The sequence below is a fragment of the Furipterus horrens genome, unplaced genomic scaffold (assembly GCF_987537825.1).
Source record: "Furipterus horrens unplaced genomic scaffold, mFurHor1.1.pri manual_scaffold_7, whole genome shotgun sequence".
In the NCBI taxonomy this organism is placed as follows: Eukaryota; Metazoa; Chordata; class Mammalia; order Chiroptera; family Furipteridae; genus Furipterus; species Furipterus horrens.
This window is the reverse complement of record NW_028327177.1, coordinates 96149168-96170578: the sequence shown is the minus strand read 5'-3', so window position 1 is coordinate 96170578 and position 21411 is coordinate 96149168. Positions and strand designations below refer to the sequence as shown.

At 39.6% G+C, this 21411-nt stretch overlaps 1 protein-coding gene across 1 annotated transcript in view; it reads left to right on the top strand.

Annotated features, from left to right (window-relative positions):
- The window catches only part of CACNA2D3 (calcium voltage-gated channel auxiliary subunit alpha2delta 3), a 931470-nt gene that overhangs the window by 565132 nt on the left and 344927 nt on the right, over positions 1–21411 (top strand). The gene's annotated exons all lie outside the window — the stretch shown is intronic.

The window sequence follows — 21411 nt, the reverse complement described above, 5'->3', positions numbered from 1 at the left end:
GCAGCAGTGTTCAGTTCCTGGAGAGGGGAAGAGAGAGGGCTACAGGATAGAAGCCCGGCCATACTTAGCTAGCCTTGCTGGGAAGGGGTTATCGGAACACGAAAGAAAGGTGCTGAACGTGTGTTCCCAGCAGACAGCTTAGAGAGAAAAGTAATTATTGTAATCTCTAGCTCAAAGTCCTTAGTTTATCAGCATGAAAATGAGCAAATGCTTAATTCCTTCAGATCCCAGTGGCATGGAGAAGGGCCAGTTCTTGGGCCTGTGGGAGTGGGAGGTGTTGCTGTCTTTGCCTACAGGATGGTTTTTAATTTATTCATTGTGTCCTTAGTAAGCTGTTCTTGTAAGCAGGGTAATTTTTAAGCCTCCAGAGCTGATTCTTGGGTGAGAATGCAGTGATGGTCTCCATCCATCTTCCTTTATCTTTTGTTTTTTACTCTAAACAGCCCACCAATTGCCATGATGCCATTCATCACAAAGAGCTGATAACTAGTTAAATTAGAAATACTAATTTCTACTGATCCTGTGGCCAGATTTGTTTTTCCATTTAAACCAAGCTTGTCTAGTGATGAGAGCGTTTCAGGAGAATGCCACCACACACATCCCCTTTCCTTTGTCCTGCACACTTCTGGTCACTGTGCCTTCAGAGGAGGCAGGGCATGTGGACAGCTGTGCCCGATGCTGGCCTGCGTGCCCCGCTGAGTGCTCACAAAGACTCCCTGCCTGCTCTGTTCTCTGATCAGAGTCAGGTGACTCTCTAGATAGTAATTAACATTGTATGTGAGCATTTTGTGCAGATGCATTACAGTGGGAGCAGGAGATTTTTTTAAAATATGCACACGAATTTTGTCACTAACGTGAAATCACTATAAATTAAAAACTACTTGAATTTTCTGTATGAAACTTTGGTTTTCTTACTTTAGAATGTATTCTTCATCGTTTTTATGAAAGATGAAGGCACTCTATGCACAGTTTGCAAAACATGTAATTTTCCTTGTCCTATATACAACCAGCCAAACCCTGGCTGGTTTGGCTCAGTGGATTGAGCGTCGGCCTGCGAGCTAAGTGTCGCTGGTTCGATCTTCCAGTCAGGGCACATCAGAGAAGGAAAACTCTGACTCCAAAAAACCTCCGCTGCCTTGCGGCATACCTCTTCAGGGGAAAGGCTAAGGGAGTAAACCCCGACAGAAAATCCGGAGCCGGAGTCCCTAAGGCGGTTTGACGTTGTAGTCAACACCGGCAACTCCTGCGGCGCACCTGAAGCCAAGCTGTATTGACTCCGTCTTTCCCTTGGACCCTTCAGCTGCGAAGAGAGGGGGGGTCTGCTGCATGGGCAACAGCAGACCCTCCATATCACCCTGCCCAGGCTCTGTAGCTTCAGCTCCACTGGAGAGGACACTCCAGCGTCATCGTAAGATGTCGATTCAACATGGGAGGAGACAGATACCGTGTCACTCCCGAGTCGGACTGCACAGCCATTCTCGGCGGTGCAGATAGACTCTTAAGAAGCTACACCATCGTCTCTCGAGACGGACGGCTGCCAACGATATACAATATGTTAAAACTGAGTTTCCATTTCAGCTCTGGGTTCTACTGAAACTTCTTAGCAACTCTCAGGCCTCAGCGATCTGAACACAACACATCAACAAGCAGGATGGACTCCAGCCCAGTTACCTGCTTTAACTCACCAACAGCCAGGATGGGCTGCAGCCCTGTTACCGGTTTCTTTCATTCTGCAGGCAGATCTGCATGTCTCTTGCAGCCTTTTGGGGAAGTTACTCTTATTGTACAGATATCTGTGCCTGGACAAACCTGGTCAACTCTAACAGTTATCTATCTTCCTCTAGAGAGTTTACTCAGCAAGGGCCTGAAAGAAAAAAAATCATTGAGGTTTTGTGTTCCCACAAATGAAATTACCAATACTTTTGAATTAGGGCTTATGAAGTCTAGATTTGGCTGTTGGAGTTCATGGACTAATAAAATACCAAAAGAAAAAAACAAAGTGTGCAGTAGCATGAGGTTGCAGAGCTTTGTTTCCGTTGTTCTGTTAAGGAAAACAAAACAGAACAACCATTATTATCTGTCATCTCAGAGAGGAATGAACATTTTAACATTGAAATGTAGGCAGGATGTTATCTCAGAATAAAAGACAATCCCCGAGTGAAATATGTTTGACTTTATGGAAAACTCTGCACATTTGTGTTATTTTCCTCATTTCCCTCTCATAATCTGGCCCATCTGATGACTGTGTTGGTGACCCACTGAACAATAAGATCCAGTCATTCAGATCCCATGACAAGACAGCTGGAAGATGCTTTCTGGTTAACATGCTCTATGCACAGTTTGCAAAAAATGTAGCTTTCTGTGTACCATATACAATATGTTAAAACTGAGTTTTCATTTCAGCTCTGGGTTCTACTGAAATTTCTTTGCAACTCTCAGGCCTCAGGTCTAAAATACAAATTTTAGACTTGAGCTACTTTGAAAAAGAATTCGTTAGCTGTTTATCCCTTCCCTTTCAGATGATCCATCCTGCCCACTCCTCCTCTGCCTTCTTCCCTACTAATTCCGCTCTCTCTTCTCTCTTGATGTGTTTTTACACCTTTGTTATATAGTTGTTTGTGGTTTCTTTTTTTTGCTTTTAAAAATGATGGAAAAATATAAGGAGAAAAATAAAATGTTCCTATAAATGTGTCTCCTAGAGAACACATAGCTAAAATCCTGATGTAGTTTTCCTAGAATTTTTTCTAAGCATGTTTTTCACAAAATGACGATCCCACTGTATAGTTTTATATTTTGATTACTCGTTCCCTACTATTACATCAATGCCACTTTGACATGTCATGAAATACATTTTAAAAACATAATTTCAATGAGGAACAGTATTCAAATTTAGGTTTTTCCTTTTTCTCTTTGCTTTAAAAAAAAAAATGATACTCTTGTGCATATCACAAGCCATTTCTAGGATACATAGAAGCACAATGACTGGTTCCAAAGTGGAGCATTTGAAAGCTAGGTTACCTCTTTCCAAATGGCCTCAGGGAGAGTCCTGCCAATGCACATCGATCTCCATGGGCAGCGTACCCGTGACATTTTCCCACTACCCACCAGCTATTGCTAGAGATGAGCTTTGAAAAAAACCTTTGCTGTTGGATTTGTTTATTACCTTGATTGTGGTGATGGTATCACGGGTGCTTGCATATGTCCAAACTCATCAAATTGTACACATTAAATGTGTGCAGTTCTTTCTATTTTAATTATACCTAATAAAACTATTTTTAAAATATTATACATTAGCTAATCCAATTGCAGAATAACTAGAACCTCTATTATTTTGCAATTCTTTCATTACTAACCTGACTCTATATAGTCATTTGTATTATTTCCTTCTCTGTGAACGCCTTTGCTTCCTTTTGTTTTAAATCAGGAAACTCATCTTTGTCTTTATTGATTGGTATCAATCCTTACTGATTTCTCTTTAAATAAGGACACTAACCTTTGTCATCATCCACAAATATTTTTCACTTTTTTCGTTTGTCTTCTTATTTTTATGGTGGCTATAGGCATGTCAAAATTTTAAAGTGCTGTGAATTCATTCACATGATCATTTATTTCCTTTGCGGTTCTGCTGCTTTGGCTAATGCTCCTGAAAGGATTTTTCTTTCTTATTCCCTCTTTTTTCTGCTTCTCTTTCTATTTCCTCTCTTCACTTCTCTCCCCACTGTGGTCCCAGGGCTGGAAGAGAGGTGGGGCATGGCCAAGGATGAGGAGTGAATGTGTTCCTGCTTCTTGTTTTTCTCTCTGGTTTGACTCATCAACTGCTTTGAAATTTGCTTCTTCTCCAATCTCTGTGCTTTTGACTTCTAGTAGCTCCATCATTATAATCAGATAAAAATCTTAGCTCCAATTATAGCTGCTGACAGCTGTAACTTCACTGGTGTTACCTGTGTTTTGGGCCAGCACCTCCCAAAACACTGTGACTGTCACAGTTCGTCTTGAGATGGCTGGTGTGAAGGTCCCCGTTCCAGGAGCACTGACGTTCTGCATGGCAGAGGGCATGTCTGCTTCCTGTTGCATTGACATTGAGAAACTATTTTCAAATGCCTTAGAGGCCCAATGCTGTCTGCAAAGCACAGAAATGCACTTGCAACTTCATTCATCAGCTGATTTTCTAATCCCCATGTTGCTTTTCCTTGTCATAGGATGTTTCCTTTGAAGAGGGTTTTGTTTCTCTGGTGGGGTTTATTCAGCCTGTGGGTTTACATGCACCTACCTTCACCACATCATTTGGCAAAACCATCTTCCCGTGGTTCCACTTCATGAAAGACCTAATGCCCTGCCCACTAAATTCTCCAGATAGCATTTCAAAGGATGCTCAAATGGGTGCAGTCTATTAAATTAGCCAGCAATATCATGTTGAAAATCATTCTTTCTATCGTCTCTCAGCCTGTTTTCCATGGATCCAAGAGTGTCCAGAGTTCTTCTTGGCTCACTGTGCAGAAGCAGTGTTTATGAAACCATGATTTGAGGGCTCCTAGTTTTGAAGTCTGCTAGAGCTCTCTTAAAGTCAGATTCGTGGTCCCACCCCCAAAGTTTGTCAGTCAGGGGTCTGTCCCAGGTATCTGTATTTTAATAGACGTCTAAGGCGATTGCTATCCACAATTAAGTTTGCCACCTCCTGCTTTAGGGAACCCCTTCATTTTCATAGAGAGACAGCTGTCAGGTCCTCCCAGGATTCCACTGTGGGGTCAGCTAAACAAAATGCAGGGGGTGGTTTCTATCTGTCATCATTTCACACCTGCAGAATATGCAGGTAAGAACAGGCTCACATCTCTCCTCTGGGGTCACCTCCCAGCCCTTCAGGCTGAGGCCTGTCTCATTCTAAAGTTGCGTGTGGGGGACACCTGCTTTCTTCTTCACTAAGGCCTCTTGGGGAGATTGGATGGGCGACAAGGGTTTGGGAAAAATAAGAGCTCCCTCTGGGAGAGCTGCTGGGCAGCATGGTGCTGGCAGCTCTTCTTTCCCTCTTCCTTTCCACATGTACAGGTACTGGGATGATAAGTGGACTGATTCTTGACATGGTGACTAAGAAGGTAACCTTTATGGGCTAGTGCAGGTGCTTTCACATACTGCACCTGGACTGGGCTCAGACCACTGGGGGCAGAAAGGGCCTCAGAGGAGAGAGAAGCTCTAGTTTTAACAAGCGATAGAGGTACCTCCCATGGGAGCCTAATCCCTTGGCATCTTCTGTGAATTCCCACCTGTGACTCAAAGAGGACTAAGAAATCTTTGTGCTTCCAGGGAGGCCCCTAATATCTGCAGTTGAATTTCCTCAAAGCAGGATGGAGAAGAACAATCTTCTCTTTGAAGATGGACTCTTGGTAGCTGTAAGCATCAGCTCTTCCTAATTCCACCCATTTCAAGGGACAAGTAAAGATTCTGAGTTTGTGGTGGAAAATCCCTCCATCTGTTTGTTTGGAAACCTCGCTCACACTTATATATGTTCCTTACCCCTTGTTAACCTCTTTTCCTCTTTCCTGTAACTTCCCTCCCCTTGGCTACAGGGTAACCCCACTCCTATGGCTGGAAGGGATGGAGCTGTGCACACACTTATTTTTCATGCATTTCAGAGACAGGAGGTTGGAGCAAGAGTGATATAGGCAAGGTACTTCTCATCCTTCCCTAGCTGCCTTCCATGAATTCAAATCACCCATTTAATGGATATCAAGACCTCTGCTGAGAAGGGGGTTAAGACAGAAGAAGGAAGAATATTTTCTAAATATATTTAAGATATTTAGCAGTTAATTCATTTTCCCCTTAACCAGGCTTATTTCTTTTCCTGTAGAGTCTCGTTTTACTGGTGGGCATTGTGATCTGCATTGTTAGCCTGTTATTCACTATTATTTTTTGAATTATGCACAATATGTTATCCTAATCTTCCCCACAAACAGTAAATAATGTTTATGGCCCCTTTTTGAGCTCTCTGCTGTCATTGTTGCTGCTGTCTACTTACCTTCATTTAAAACAATCAACTGTGGCACAAGCCAAGTAACAGTATCGTCAGGCTATTGTCAGATCCCAGCGACAATTGATTACTCACTTACTCATGGTGCTTCCCAGGAAACTGCCTGTGGATGTAAAATTAATAGCAACCATAGCAGATTTGTAACCAGGGAGTAGTCTCAGGAATGTGAATAGCAAATTAGGGGGAGTAAGTTTGGACATCAGAATCTGGGAGGAGGTTAACTTATTGACATACAGGGATGGTGTTGTTTGTTTAGAAGATGAGTCACAATTCTGTTTTTCTTTGAACTGTTTCAAAACAACTGGCTTCCAGACAAAGGGAAATGGAATACAGGGAGAGTTGTCTGTTTTCATAAACTTTCAACTTGCTTTGTTGCTGGTCCTGTTTTTAAAAGTTGCCTTAGAAAAACCTAAGACATGTTTAGTATTCTGCTCTGGATGATCTGATATTCATTTTGATATGTTCATGGTCCCTATTGATTTTGAAAATGCTGAACACAAACACTTGACATTCAAGAGGGCAAGCAAAGGATTAAAGCAGAATCTCTGCCTCCTGCTTGCAGTCATCTTTGAAGAGATGAAAACGTTCAAGTAAGCAGAATTCTTACAGTCAGAATAAAACATGATTAAAACATTTGGGGAAGAAGATGCAATGTGACTGAGGAAAATGTTAACAGCATCGAAATGATAAATACATTTGCCTAACACTTTTCATCTCTTATGATGCATTTTATAAATTGATACACAGGCAATGGCCTGCATGTATTCTCTCACCCTGTGTGTTTTCTCCCAAACATAACAGTTTGTACAAGAAAAAGGATGTACAGGAGAGAGACTGAGAGCTTATACAAATCACTAACACCCACGTGGGTAAATGCACCCAGCTCAGCAAGGGTTTCAGACTGGAATCAAAGATTATTGAAACCATAGGAGGCATTTAGATAAGAAGGATGCAATTACTGTCATTATTTAATGATTACTGAATACTGACAGTGTGCTTCATTAGAAACATAGAAGACCCTGAACTTGCTCAAAGGACTTAAGATGAAAATTAGGCAGAGGCATCAAGGCATGGCAAAACCTAAGGGTGTAAAAAGTAACTCAAGTCAGAGGTAACTGGTGGCATCTGTCTTCCAGTTTAAAAATATCGTTTCTTCCTTTTGACCTCATGGCAGCTAGTTTCTGATGAAGCCAGGCAGTGATAGGCTGCTTGGAAGAGGCAGCAGCAGGAGACGACCAGAAAGGGGGGTGGGGTGGACTGGGCAGTGTGCTGGAGTGAGAGAGAAGGGCTGAGATGTCACCAGCGATATGTGAGCTGTTCCTTTAAGGGGGCAGAGAGTGTCCCACACTTGTCATATGAACAAAAGTCTTCCCTCCTTTGGAAAACAACCTGCTTGTTGATTCAGCCATTTGCTCCCCATCCAAACTGCCTCTTCTCCTCTCCCCTGTGACAACGTATGGATCATTTTCTACTTTGCCTTGTTTTTGTCTTACCTTCCTTGTTAGACTAGTAACAATTTATTACAAGGGCTTGCTCCATTTATTGTTATAGTTCTCAGCAGTGGTTCTTTTGAATTAAGACTTTATCAAGTTAGATTTGAGTTCCTGCTCTGCCCTGTGCCTCTGGGCGGGCTATTTCACCACTCTTCAGCTCAGTTCATAGTCTACGTAAAATGAAGATTACAGTATTCACTCCCTCCTGAGCTGCCATCAGATGAAATGAGGGGCTAAATGGAAAGTCCTTATCATATGTTAAGCAATGTTAGTTCAGCTTTTCCCCTATCCCTGTAGGTCCCACCACAGAGCAACACTGCCGATTAGACAATTTAGACCCTTCTTGAATAAATGACCAAAAAAATATGCCAACCCAAACCATCATAGTAACCATGATGTTCAAGTGTGTGTTTGTGTGGGTGCTTGTATGTTTGTAAACTGTGTGTGACACAGGCACATGCAGGCTTGTCACTGATGAGTTTCCTTAAGTAACAGAGCCCATTCCTGGCCTTAATTATCTACTCACATCACTTAATCACAGCCGGGGACAACCAAGGCTTAGAGCAGTTAACAGATTCGCCCAGATCACATAGCTCGTAAGTTATGACTCCCACCTCACCTCACCTGTGACTCCTCGAACGTTTGCTGGTTGAGTGCTAAGTGATTACTACCATCCAGATGTGCCTTTTCCCACTGATATTGCTTTGTTCATTTATGTTCTTCAGCTGATTTTTTTTCACTCCAGGGCTGACTGTGCTCTTCAATATGGTAGCCATGAGCCCCATAGGACTACTTAAATTGATGTTTAAGTTAGCTAAAATTAATTTAATATTTAGTTTCTTGATTACACTAGCCAAGTGTTCAATAGTTACAACATTAGCACAGACATGTGATATTTTCGTCATTGTAGAAAGTTCTCTTGACCATCACTGTACCACAAAAAGCCTCAAATAAATTACAGTCAAGATGCTGAGTTTTATTTATTTTTCTGGCATATCTGGTTATATTCTTAGTGTTTTATAATTTATGAGACATTAGATAATCAGTTGGTAGAAGAAGAATAGTTATACTATAAAAAGATTATATTTTGATTCAATTGACTTGATACTATGTGTTGGGCTTCATGCAAAGTGTTTTCCCTAAGTTTTCTCAAGTAATTCTCAGGGCCGCTCATTGACACAAGTGTTTTGTCTACTACTATTTCATAGGGAAGGAAAGTCACATGCTCTAGGTATCAGAACTATTCAGGGGAGGAATGTGGACCTCACACCAATCTGCTGGACTCCAGAGCTCCAGTCCCAAGCCATTGCACAGCTGTCCTCAGAGTCACAGATGTTCTCCAAAAGTATGAGTTGTCTATTCTAAAGGCAGAAGCAGCAGAATTTTCTTTTGTAATTTTCAGTGGAACTGGGCCATAATGAATGAAAGAAGTCATATTGTTTCATAATGCTTAAGTGCCTCTAATTCCTAAAAGAAACCAATTTGGCAACTGAACTGAAATTTTCTAGGCTTCAGAAATCACTCTGGTTCTTTATCTCTACATACAAAAACGTGTGCAGCCCACCAAAAAAAAAAAAAAAAAAAAAAAAAAATCATCTTACATTTGAAAGTGGATCAGAAACAAATTATATGAGAAATTTGTTATGTCATCAAGGTTTTGAAAACCTGCAATCTTAATGAAAATATAATGAGCCCTACTATGTGAAAGAAGCCTAACAGCTGTTTGCAAGAGATTGTGGGAATTCTACTGAGCTTCTTTTGCCATTCACTCTATACACAGTATACCGAGCTCCTGCTCACAGGAAGTGTGTGCTTTAAAGATGTGAGTGAATACATGTGGTAAAAATTCATTCCCTATGAAAGGTCGTTTAAAAGCTTTAGGTTAGACAAGGTGCCATAACGTTTACATTATTTTAAATAACCTACCCAAGATTCATTTTAATCATTTGAGAATGGAATTTACCTTTAAGAATTTTATAGGCCTAATCCTACTGTAACTTATGAAATATAAAAGTAGTTTCTAGATTCTTGGATAGTAGTAGCTTTTCTTCAACATAGTGTCTCCACAATGAAAGTGGTAGCCTGTTACTCAGATGATTTGTTTTGGACAAAGGCATTCCTCAACGCATGTAGCTGACATGGATTCATTCAACATTTTCTATTCTCCTATCTGGTTTTGATAGGAAGTTTTTACAATCCTGACACAACTTTCCTATCACTGCAAGGGTCTCTTTTTCTCATCAATATTAGAGGAGTAGATGTTACAGGAAAAGCAGTAGAGTTTACACACTGTTCATTTTTGCACTGAAGTTTGTCATGAGTGCCACTCCTGCTCCAGGTTGAAAAACGTTTGAGTCGGTCGGCTCACAGTAGAGCCCTAAGGGAAGCAGTGGTTAGATGATGAAGCATTGGTCTCTGGAATGTAGACAGAGATGTTAACTCCGAGCCATATTTGTTTGCAGCACTTTAACTACTCAAGGAATCCCAAAGTGACTTAATTTGTAGTCCAAGCCCCTACCTCCAGTACCAGGTAATAACAAAAGTGATGAAAAATACTACATGCTCTCTTTCTTTTCTTAAGCTCACTTTAATCTTGCTCTGTGAAAGGCAAGTGGTTTTCCTGTGCAAACAGCTTCATAGAAATGTCAAATCTGGCACCCACAGTCTATGCTGAAGAGGGAGACTTGATACAAAAGGCTCAGTGCTCAGGCCCCGGCTTTGAAACGACTCCAGCTGTATTGCCAATGCAAATGCAGGAGGGGGAGAAATTACTGGAACAAATTGAAAGGTTATTCAGACTGGAATTTAGAATCTCAATAAAAAAGGCTTTTATAAGCCAAAGCCCTTGGAGTAACCAGATCATTTAAAAATACATCTTTTCTGCATTAAATGTAGTGTGACAGCACATTAGAAATGCTGCAGTCCGAGTATGTTCCTTAAGCATTTTTACCCAACTTGTAAGGACAGCTACAACTTTCTATTGGGGGGATGCTGGATCCCAAGTCCATAAGCTGTTTCCATATCTTTTTAATGTTTTTCTATTTTTAATACCTGGCACATGGGTTCTACCTTTCCCCCATGTTGCTTGCTTCAGGGTCTGTGATCTCTGTGGGCTATGTGGCTTGATAAAAATGTGTTGAGCTAGTAATTTTCTTTTTTGATGTCATAGGGCATAGTCTTCCTGATCACACAGATGTTGGAGATCAGAAATAGCACACAGTTGTATGGGGGTGGAATCCCTTTAACAAGATGAGTTTAGGCCAAAGGACACAAACATCACTCACGTAATGTAAGAAAATGACCCAATGTGGGACTCCCTTCGCATCCTTTAAAATTTCTTATTTCATTATATTTAGAAAGAAATGACCCAAGACCAGTTGTCATTGATGTGCATGATAAGACCCTCCAACTGCCACCCCAGTAACTTTTATTTCCTTGAATCAAGTGGGAGATTTTTTTCAAGGGGAAACATCCCTGTAGAGTGAAAAGTGAATTCGAGTCAAAGAAACATACATTTCTTGTTGGCTTCCAGTGTTCTCCTGTCCTGCTGGGCACAGGGCTACTGGGGACGCTGGAGCTGGAGCTGACACAGCCTCTGCTCTGTCACCTGCACAGGTCTTCCTACCTATTTCTAAAAGTGGCTTAGTCTCCAAATTATTGAGTCATTGTTTTTAATTTGAGAAATATTTCCAATGGAGACAATACTGCTGTCTGGGATTAGCAAATATTCACATTTTGCCATATTTATTTCAACTGTTTGGCCTTATTTGAAGTCCTCACTTCCTTTCTCCTTCTCCAGGGGTCACATTATTTCCTTTTTACAGGCAGAGTTAGCGCTTAGTGTTGCCAAAATTTATTGTTTGTATCAGAGTCTTAGGAATTATGTCATTGAACTAGAGTTATAAGGTAACTTCTTTGTAGCTCCCTCCAGATTCCACACTCCAAAAATTTGGCCTCTTTCAGCTTGTCGTCCCCCAGCTCTTGGTGACATGGCTAGAGCTGCAGTTGATCCTTACAATTTTTTTTTTTTTTTTGTTATTGTTTGTTTGTTTTGAGTGAGTGGATGACTCTGTATTTGAAAATTCAACTAACTCAAGGGTTTTAGACAAACTCTCAAATATCTACAGTATCTCTTGCCATCAATGACCAATGTTTTTAATGAACATTTCAGAACATTCAGAACAGGATTGTAGAGCTATTTAATTCAATAGTCTGAGGTTTCCAAATAATATTTCTATAACTAAAACCTTCAAGTTAACCCTGTCTGGATTATCTGATATAATTATAAGATAACAGGGCACCTTTGTGGTTAAAAGTATGTAAGTTGTTTCAAATAATGTGCTGTTCTTAGCTCAGTGAGTTTAAAATTTGCTATGAGGATTTGTGTCTGAAGTCTTTTGTCTTGCTGAGATCTGAAAATAGACATTGTCCCGAACAAGCACTTCAATGATACTGAAACTTGTCCTTAATAGAGCGGTTATGAGATATTGGCCATGGCACCTTTCTCGTCATGTAGTTGCCATGAAAGAAAATAAACTGATCTCTTCTGCTTTCTCTGCCTCTTTCAAGATGGAATCACTAGCTCATTGCTATGTTTTAAGCACCATCTTGTTCACATGCTACAAAGCCATAGCAATGAGAGCCTCACTCAGTTCTATATTTGAGTCCAGTTCTTCCACATATCCAGTGTTTCTTTGACTAGAAACATACCCATCAAGACCCAGCAATGCCCTATTTTATTGTATACAATAAATCTATCTTTTAACACAAGGGAATAGCATTTTCTTCAGCTAAAATGGAGTTTGGGTAAAGTCGCACATGGTTCTATTCCTGGGATTGACTTTTCCATAGAAGGTTGGTGTAGGGTGCTTCACTGCCAAAAAGGGCATTTTCCCCCTTGAATTAGTGGCAATTCTCCACCACATTTTCAACCATGAAATAAGTAATACATGATATTACCACGTCTGGCTCATGCACATTCTTGTCTACAGTTATGCACCAGTCACCTCTTCCCTTCCGTTGAGGAACATCCTCTAGAATGCAAGTGGTTGGGGTGATATTATTAGCAGTGTGATTAAAATCTATATTTATTTAAAATGTTATCCATTTTCAGACTTTGGTGCTTAGATACTACCGTCTCGTGACCCAGAGCATGTTGCCATTGTGACTAGTTGCTCTTGAGCAATACTGCCTTGTGAGAGGGTATCTCTTCCTGGGGCTCTATGTGTTTGGTTTCCTTAAAAATGATCCTGTGGCTGATTGTCAGGGACACTGTGGGAACTGACGCTCTCCAACTTTAGACCCTTGGTCCCAGATTGAGGAGCAGTGTGAGGCTTTGATAACTTTTTAGCTCATGGAGGGGAACGTTTTTGTACTGACTGTGCCAGGATCCCATGCTCTGTGGGCAACATGATGGATTTTGTTCAGAGCCCTGCACTGGCCAAGTGTCATGATATGTCTGGGAAGCTTTCCATCAGCTACTGTGAGTGCCATGACTTTGTTCCCTACCTCTGCTTTTGGCTTCAAAATTCTTGGTCACATTTTTTGAAGCAGCCAACCATCCAGATTGGGATTTCATGCTCTGCTGCACTGGTGCCCCAGTTATTCCCCTTACAAAGGCCTCCTTTACAAAGTCCTTCCTCTAAGCAATGCATAGAGGGTGTGTAAAAGGGTAACAAGCGAAAGAAGGCAAGAGCCAGCAACTCTGAAAAATGCTGTCATTAGAGCATTTCCATGAAGGCCCAACAATTCATTAGGCAGATTCCAGGCAAAAGCCCCATCCCCCTAAACATATGTAATGAACTCAGAACTAATTGACCATAGTCCAGTCCAGTTTTAAGGGCGGCATTCTTGGCATTTTGGAGGTCAGAGGAGAGACTTGATTTGAAGCCTGTCATGTGTGTTTCCTGTATGTTATATTTAAGTTGATTACATTAATTGGATGTGCCCATTACCTTTTAATTTCTAGACAAAGGCCAGATAAATTTGTCAACCATAGCTCATTAGGTTATCAATCCAATGCCTGAATGCAGAAGCCATCTATGCCTTGTTCCAGTACATGAAAAGGGTTCACAGAGCAGCCTAAGGTGTGAATGGAAAACCCTGGTTTATGGATTAAGATTGACTTTGGTTTTATTGACTGGAGAAGAACTCTGCCTGTCTTTCATCTGTGGAATTTTCTTTGCAGTCCTCATACCAGGGTGTGGCTAACGCCTCCAAAGCTCACCTGGAAACTGTGTTATAAAAAGTCTTTGAGTAAGGGCAGCTTTCCATAGGATACTTGCTGACCTATTGCATTCCTATGGTCTGTTCATCCCAGAATTTTACAGTGTGGGATAGCTGAAGTGAGGGGAAATTCTGGACCATGCTGCTGCCTGAGTTTATATTTGCTTGTCTGACTTCAGCTGGGAAGTGAGAACAGTAAGTAGCAGGTTCTATTTGTCTATCAGAGGAATCATTCATCTGATGGAAAGGCTCTTCATAATCTTGTTTTCATTTCCTTTTTCCTGTTGGAGTCAGATCTCAGATATAATAATCAGGGCTTGGGTGTGCAGCTTCGAGTGCACCTGTATCCACATAGCTATGCATTGTTTAAAGCTTTGAAGTACTGTTGAACAGTAGACAAGGGTTACGGCCTGAAAAAAAGAAAAACGGTATTTGTTTCTTGGAAACTACAAATCAGAGATGTGGGAGACATAGTTTAAGGAGCCCAGGGGCCTTATATTCCTTGCCTCAACTCAATTGAAGAACACATAAAACCATCAAGTGAAATTCTGAGTTTGCAACTGAATAATCCATTTGAATTCTCTGATCTACAATCTCTGAGAATGAGAAGTAGCTGGATGGTTGCACATTATATATACAAAGGAATTATCTAATTTGATAGCAGGCCACCACTCTTTTGCCTGCATGTTATAATAAAAAATGGAAACTGCGATTCAGTGAGATAAGTTGTAAGGTTTAGATTAATAGCTGGCTTAACTTTGTAGAGCTACCAAAGACAAAGTGGCAGAAAATAAACCAAATAAACACTTCTTCGAAAGGATGGAATTGAATAAGATCCTTTTGATTGGAGACCTTGGGATTACTGCCAAACTGGATTTTGGGTTGTTTATAATAGGTATGTGTGTTGATTGAGCAGAGACTCATGAAAGCTGGATACCCCCTGCCTTGGCCCAAGTACATGGGAGGTAGAAGGCTTGGGTTATTTGGAAAAGAGACAGATAACTAAATCTTTTAGAGAAGAATGCTTTTAAATGCACATTTGTAAGTCAAACCATAATTTAATGCCCAAATCCCTGGAGACCCTAGAATTTCCTCAGACACCTGAGTTCATGGTGAAGGAGTGAGATCCTAACAAACTTACAGAGGCCCTTACTTACTCATTTACTTTTCACTAGCCCAGTTTGGTTTCTTAATCTTGGATCTTGAGATTCCCTTTTTTCTATAACTCCATCAATTGAAAAGACACGTTATTTTCTTTTAGTTTTTCACTAATTCTTGTGTGATGAGATGAGACCAACTTTACATAACTGCTGTTTACATCTATGTATAACCCTAAAATCTAATGTTATACCTGTCCTCAATTTTAAACTATAGTTGCAGATGCTTTTCAATTTTTTTCTTTAAAAAAGTTCAATGCCTAGTGTCTGGTAGAGGTGCTATCTTCCTCAAAAGAAAAAAAAAAAAGTCCATTTGGCTTTTAAAAAATGGGCAGAGATCAGGGAGACAAGATTCACAGAGTAGGCTCATTTATTTATGAAACATCCATTTATTCATTCATTAAACGAGTTTTTGCTGAGCAACTCTTTTATACCAGACACTGAAGTAACACCCAGCCAATGGATGACATAGGTGAACAGTGGTTGCTGAGCAGTCAGGAAATAAACAAGAAAACTCCACATCATATATTTCATAGCAAATTGTTGTAAACATGATGAAGGAAAAATAAGTGTCTCTATGAGAGATCTGTTTTAATAACGTTAGGCTGGACTATGTTGCAATAACAATAAATAATAAATTTATATGGCTTAATGAAAACAAAGAATTATTTCTTCTTATATTCTAATATTATGCAGATTGGTTAGTTCTCTTGGGAGGTGACTATCCAGCCTCCTTTCATTATTGTGGTCTCCATAATTATGGGCAGAAGGGAAAGAAAGATTGAGGAGTATTGCAGAGGCATGTTTTTGGCCAGCTAGAAAGTGGGTATATCATTTCTGCTCATATTTCACTGGCCAGAATCTAGCCACATGGGCCCAACTTTACTGCAAGTGAGAGTGGGAAGCAGTTCTCCTGAGGTCCTAGAAAGATTTGGATTGGTGGGCATCTTGATTTAAGTGGAAGACCTCATTTAAATTGGAGGCTCCAGGAGAATCTCTCATTAGTAGTGATTTTTAACTAGTAATTAGAATATTAAGTATAGTCACATTAGCAGAACATACATTCTTCTCAAGAAGACATGGAACATACTCCAGGAGAGAGCAAATGCTTAGTCACAAAACAAGTCTTAGCAAATTTAAGAAAATTGAAATTAAAGCAAGTATCTTTTCCAACCACAATGGAGTGAAACTAGAAATCAATAGCAGAAATAAAACTGGAAAAAATAAATAAATAAACAACACACTTGAACAGCCAATGGGTCAAATAAACCAAAAGGAAAATTAGAAAATATCTAGAGACAAATGAAAATGAAAATACAACATACAAAAACAGTACTAAAAATAAAGTTTATAGTGGTAAACACATGTATTAAAAAATAGAAAGATCTGAAATAAATAACCTAAATTATATCTCAAGGAACTAGGAAAAAAAAAAAGAACAAACTAAGCCCAAAGTTAGAAGAAGGAAGGACATAATAAAGATTAGAGCAGAAATAAAAGAAATAGAGAACAGAATAAATAAAAAACTGATTGTTGGTTTTTGCAAAAGATAAAGTTGACTTTAAGTTATAGTAAGAAAGAAGGCAAATAAATAATGTCAGAAATGAAAAAGGAGACATTACAACTGATGCCACAGAAATAAAAATGGTTATAGAAGGTTACTATGAACAATTATACACCATTAAACGGGATAGCCTAGAAGAAATGGACCAACTGTTAGAAGCATACAACCTATTAAGACTGAATCATGATAAAATGTCTGAACAGACCAGTAACTAATAAGGAGATTAAATCAGTAATCAAAAACCTCTTAACAAAGGAAATCCCAGAACCAGACGGCTTCGCTAGTGACTTCTACCAAATATTTAAAGAATTAACATCAGTTCTTCTCAAACTCTTCCCAAAAATTGAAGAGGAGGTTATACTTCCAAACTCATTTCATGAGGCCAGCATTACCCTGATACCAAAATCAGACATGCACACCACAAGGAGAGAAAACTATAGACTGCTATCTAGATGAATATATGAAAAAACCTCAACAAAAAAATAGCAAAGCAAATTCAATAGCACATTAAAAGAATCATACACTATGCTCAAGTAAGATTTATCCCTGGTATGCAAGGGTGGTTCAATATATTCAAATCAGTGTGACACACCACATTAACAGAATGAAGGATAAAACTCACATGATCATCTCAATAAATACAGAAAAGACTTTGTCAAAAATCAATTCCCTGTCATGATAAAAACTGGCAACAAATTGGGCGTAGAAGGAATGGAACAGAATAAAGGCCATCTATGACACACCCACAGCTAACTACACAATGGTGAAAAACTGAAAAAGCTTTGTCTCTAAGATCAGGAACAAGGCAAAGATGCACATTCTCATTAATTCCATTCAACATAGTACTGACAGTCATACCCAGAGCAATTAGGCAAGAAAAGAAATAAAAAGCATTCAAATTGGCAAAGAAGAAAAAAATTATCTCTGCAAATGATCTTATGTGTAAAAAACCCTAAAGACTCAAAAAAAAAAAAAAAAAAAAAACCCATCTGTTAGAGCTAATAAATTTTATAAAGTTACAGGATACAGAATTAATATATAAAAATTAGTTGTGTTTCAATACACTAACAATTAGCTACTTGAAAAGGAAATTAGGAAAACAATCTCATTTATAATAACATCAAAAAGAATAAAATACTTAGGAATAAACTTAACTAAGGAGGTGAAAGACTTGTATATTGAAAACTAAAGATTGTTCCCCTCTTTTCCATTCCCTTTCAAATGTTACTCAATGAATATTAAATTTGTTAAGCAAAACCTTTGTTTTAATGAAACAAATATAGGGACAATTTTGGTAGTAGGAGGAGCTGCCTTGGTGGGGGTGGGGGGTGGGGCATAAAGGATCTGGATAGCCAGGTTCAAATTTTGCTGTAATTACTTACTAGTTGGTTGACCACAGGCAAGATTTTAAAACTCTCAGAACTGGTTTCTTCATCTGTAAAATACAGATCATCATCATAATAAAATTTACTTGTATTAATTTCCTTTTACCGTTGTAATGAATGACCACAAATGTAGTGACTTAGAACAACTCAAATTTGTTAACTTATAGTTTTTAGGTTAGAAATCTGACCCAGGGCTTCCTAGGTTAAATTCAAAGTATCAGCAAGGCTATATTCCTACTGGATACTCTAAGAGATAATCTGTTTTTTTGCCTTTTCTGATTTCTAGAGGCCACCCCATTTCTTGGCTCATAGTCTGCTTCCATCTGCAAAGCCAGCAGTGACCTTTCACTGCTGAGTCTTTCTCCCATCACTGCACTCTGATTCTGACACTCTCTTCCACTTTAAAAGACCCTGGCTATTGTATTGGCTCTGTGGGATAATTCAGAGTAGTCTCTCTATTTTAAGGTCAGCAGATTAACCATTTTAATTCCATCTGCAACTTTAATACCCTTTGTCAGGTAACATAACATCATCACAAATTCCAGGGATTAGAATGTAGATATCCTGTCTGGGGAGGAGAGCAGGATTATTCTGCCTACCACACGACCCCATAGGAATGTTGTGATGATTAAATAACAAGACTCCTGTGATGACTCAGAATAGTGCCAGTCACAGAAGCAAATGCTCAGTAAATGTCAGACATGACCCCATTATATCATACCAGTTGATGAAGTTGTTTTGCAGAAGGACAGGCTGCTGGTGGTTCTGTCTTGAGGAAGAATCTGATGCTACCTTGCTCACTGCAGGAAGTGAAGATTAAAGGACATAGATAAGAATAAAGTAAATTTCTCCTTGGGTCTTGCACTTTACTTTTCAAAGCCAAAGCTCAGGGTCTGAAATCCCTTTGGAATTATGTGATTCTTCATAAAGAACATGTGGTTTGTGCAAAGCCAATTTTATGAAAAACAAGAATGAAAAAGACTCAGCAAGATCCAGGCAGGTAACATTATCCTCACAGAAAAGTGGTGAGTAGAAAGGTGAAGAGCCTCCCTTTCATTATCTCATGAAGGAGCTGGAGTCCAGGATATAGTTAAGATAATGGACTCTGGAGTTGGACTTCCTTCTCTTCTCAGTAGTTGGGTAACATCAAGACTTAGTTTCCTCATTTGTCAGCTGTGGATAAAAACAGTACTTACCTTAACATGAGATGAAGACTAGATGAGCTAATACAGTCCAAAAGTTTGGCACAGGGAGGGCCTGGTCGCAATTGCCAGGTGGGGATAGCTCTGGAATCTTTCGCATGCACTAAGGACCTCCCTGAAAATGATTAGGGTTGAGAGAGCCATTCTGCTAGTCTGAGGCCAAACTAGAAGGATTATGAGTGCTATCTTCAAAATTTTATTCTCATGTAGTTAAATCTAAGTAAAATGTTTATTCCATTAGGCGTCTCTCCCCAGATTGCATCATATGTAATTACGAGATGAAAATGTGGTCTGGATATTGAACATAGCCATTGTTCAAGTTTTATATATGTGATGATGGTTTTTGAATCTTCCTTGTGGGCAGGAGGCTGGATTTGTTACTTGAGGTGGATTATGACAATTGGGCCAAGGGACAGACAGCAGAAAGCCGTAATTTTTTGGTTGAAAAGAAATATATTGCAGGACCTGGACTCAGCAAGAGTAATATCTTGTCTTGGGCTGTTTTGATCCTACAGTGGGAATAACTGAAGATAAAGACAAAGATGATGAAAGACAAGATGATATTTTAATGTAACCGGGCTTGGAAACAAGAGTGCTATTGTTTGCAGACAGCCTTTGTTCATCTGTGCGATATTAGTAATGGCATTAATTTATTCAAGATTACAGTTCTGAAGGGAAGTCATCAAAGCTGAAGCTCTTTCTTTCATCGAGCAAACTATACTGACCCTGGGGTGCTGTGCTCTGAGGTCAGTGCATCCTTCCAAATAAGCTGTCTCTACAGGATGGCTTACTCAGCAGACAAGCCTCCAAGTCACCTTTTTCTGCCTCTTTGACACACTCAGGATTCCCACATATGCTTGATGTACCCCAAGATTATATAGATTTCTAATGGTCAAAGCAATGGTCATGCTCGGAAAGTAGAAATTGATAAAGTCAGTGGGTTTCACCGAGGGCTACTGTGATTCAGCCCCACTCTTCCAGGTCCCCTGATATATTCACATTTTTGGCAAAGATATTATAATCATAGATGATTTCCTCACCAGGCCAGCTCATTATCTCTGGCTCATTTACACTATCATCATGAGGATGATGATAGCACTGGCTTATCACAAAGGCTGTTAACTCAAAAACAACTACTTATTTGGAAATAATTTTAATGACTCACAAGATATACAAATAGCTTGGACTGTTTCTTTATAATCTTCTCTCAACTTCTAGTGATGCAATCTTAAGTAAGTATAATCAGTTAACTTTTTATTTATTTATTTATTTAGGTTTGTTTTTTAATTTAGTAATTTTATTATATTTTTCCATTACCATTTATCCCCCTTACGTCCCCCTCCCTCCTGTAATCACCACACTGCTGTCCATATCCATGAGTCTTTTGTACTTTTTGCTCAGTCCCTCCACCCGTTAGTGCCCCAGAGCTATTCATCTGCTCTCCATCGATGAGTCTGTCTCTATTTTGCTTGTTATTTCAGTTTGTTCATTAGATTCCACATGCAAGTAAAATCGTATGGTACTTGTCTTTCTCTGACAGGCTTATTTCACTTAGCATAATGTTTTCTAGGTCCATCCATGCTGTCGCAAAGGGTAAAATTTCCTTCTTTTTTTATGACCAAGTAGTATCCCATTGTCTAAATGTCCCATAATTGTTTTATACACTCATCTACTGATAGGCACTTGGAATGCTTCCATATCTTGGTAATTGTAAACAACACTGCAATTAACGTAGGCATACTTATGTTCTCTGGAATTAGTGTTTTAGAATAAAAAAACAGAGTATTGAATGTGTCTTTCTGGAACATCAAGTTTATTATAAAATTTGGGAGAATCAAATACTTTAATAAGAACCCCCACAAGCATAGGAGCAAAGAAAATAAGGGGAGGGAAGAAGGGACCCAGGAAAAACAGGCCAGTCTCTGAAATTTCTTTTAAGTGGGGGATGAGGGGCAGACCTGCAGTGAGGGTGGCCTCTCTTCCTGACCCCCAGGGGTCTCCAGGCTCCCCTTCCAAGCTCAGCAGATATTTTGAATAAGATGCTTCTGAAGGCCACAGAGATACTGGATGACCTCCTTATATGAATCTTGTGCAGAGAATGCTGTGGCAGTTTGCAAACCTTTATTGTCCTCTGTACCATGTCCTCTCACCTGCATACATAGCATGTGTTCACATCCATCCATGTAGGCTCAGCACCTCCAAATTCAACATTTAAAATACAGGGGGTGCACCCTGACTGGTGTGGCTCAGTTGGCTGGGCACCACAATGCAAACAGAAAGGTCACTGCTTTGCTTCCTGGTCAGGGCATAGTTGTCCTTTCATGATGTTTCTTGTTAGTGGATGGCCTATAGCATAAGGATTA